The sequence below is a fragment of the Rhinopithecus bieti genome, unplaced genomic scaffold, assembly GCF_001698545.2.
Source record: "Rhinopithecus bieti isolate Rb0 unplaced genomic scaffold, ASM169854v2 scaffold_17939, whole genome shotgun sequence".
In the NCBI taxonomy this organism is placed as follows: Eukaryota; Metazoa; Chordata; class Mammalia; order Primates; family Cercopithecidae; genus Rhinopithecus; species Rhinopithecus bieti.
Genome location: NW_016809446.1, coordinates 2,250,536 through 2,252,387, shown reverse-complemented (window position 1 = coordinate 2,252,387; position 1,852 = coordinate 2,250,536).

The following is a 1,852-nucleotide window of genomic DNA, read 5'->3' as shown; positions in this document are numbered from 1 at the left end:
AACAAGTAGGCCGGGGAGGAGGGTGAGGTGGGGTGAAGCAATCGGAATAGTAACTACCTGCAATTCCTCCTCCTCCTCCTCCTCCTCCTCCTTCCTCCTCCTCCTTCTCCCCTTCCTTCTTCCTCCTCCTCCTCCTCTTCTCCTCCTTCTCTTTCTCCTTCTCCTTCTTCTTTCTTCTTCTTCGACAGAATCTCACTTTTCAACTAGGCTGTAGTGCAGAGGTGCGATCACGACTCACTGCAGCCTTGACCTCCCAGGCTCAAGAGATCCTCTCAGCTCAGTCTCACCAACAGTTGGGACTACAAGTGTGCACCACTACTCCCAGCTAATCTTCTATTTTTGTAGAGATGGGAGGTCACACTATGTTGCCCAGGCTAGTCTCAAACTCCTGGGCTCAAGCAATCCTCTCACCTTGGCCTCTCAAAGTTCTGGGATTACAGGCGTGAGCCACCATGCCTGGCCTCATCTTTTAGAGCAAAGATATTTGTGTAATCGATGAAGTGAAGAATTAGACTCCAGGTCCTAATCTCAACAGATGTAATATTTCATATATAATTAACAACATAGTATATATTGATATTTTTCACCATAGAAATAAATTCTTCATTTACTTTCTTGAAGATATCTTTTATTATGAATCTCAAAAATATGGATCTGATGATCTCAAATATGGATCTTGAAACAAAGAAAGATTCTAAGTATAGTTTATTCAAGGCATATTTGTTGAGTGCAATTTATATACTCATATAGCTATATGGAATTACATGGACCCTTGCTCACAAGGAAGTCTGAATATTAAGAGAAGACAGACATGAAAAGAGAAAAGAATCATGGGAGATATGAATGCAGATTCAGTTATGAACAAAGGGTCAAGGCAGAAATTATGTGTAGGAATCAGATGGAGACTTTCTATGACAGGCTAGAAAGTTTGCCTAGAAGACCTTTAAGCAGAGAAGTAGAAACTTCATATCCATTTAAGTGTGAATGACATGACAGGAATGTAGGGATTGTTTGAAACAGGCAAGACTTGTGTTAAGGAACACCAGTATGGAGATTAGAGAAATGTTTTATGAGATCCTGAACCCTGATCATAATAGCAACTACAGACAAGGGGGTGAGTTTGAAGAATATTGCAGAGGTAGAATTAATAGGACGTGATGACCAAGTGGGTGTAGGAAAAGAAAAATAGCACATTGGTCAAGAGCTTAGGTTTTGAGCCAGACAGTTTTGGCTCTAGCCCTACCATTGACTAAATATAATATCCTGGGAAAGTGAAAAAACTCTGCTACAATTTTCAAAGAATATCTTCCCCCATAGAGATGTTGTGAGGATTGAATGTTAATACTTGTAAATGATGAAGACACATGGACACATAGAAGGGAACAACACACACTGGTGGCTTTCAAAGGGTGGAAGCTGGGAGTAGGGAGAGGATCAGGAAAAATAACTAATGGGTACTAGACTGAATACCTGAGTGATGACATACATAAGTCCATACAACAAACCCCCATGATACAAGTTTATGTAACAAACCTGTACATGTAGCCCTGAACTTAAAATAAAAATTTTAAAAAAGAATTTAAGAGAGTCTCAGATCTATACTAAGCTTTCAATAAATATCAGCAAAAGCTCCAAGTTTTCTGTTTTGAGCAACTGAGTAAGTGGTGATCTCGTTCAAAGAGAAAGAGTTGACAAGAAGAATCGTGTTCTTATTTTATGTGTGCATACAATGGCATTCATGAGTCTTCCTTGAGTCTTTTTTGGAAATCTGAAATGGAGGTAGCTAGAAAATTTGTGTGGAATTTAAAAGAGTTAATTGGGTAGAAGAGAATGATTTTTTAGTTAATATTGT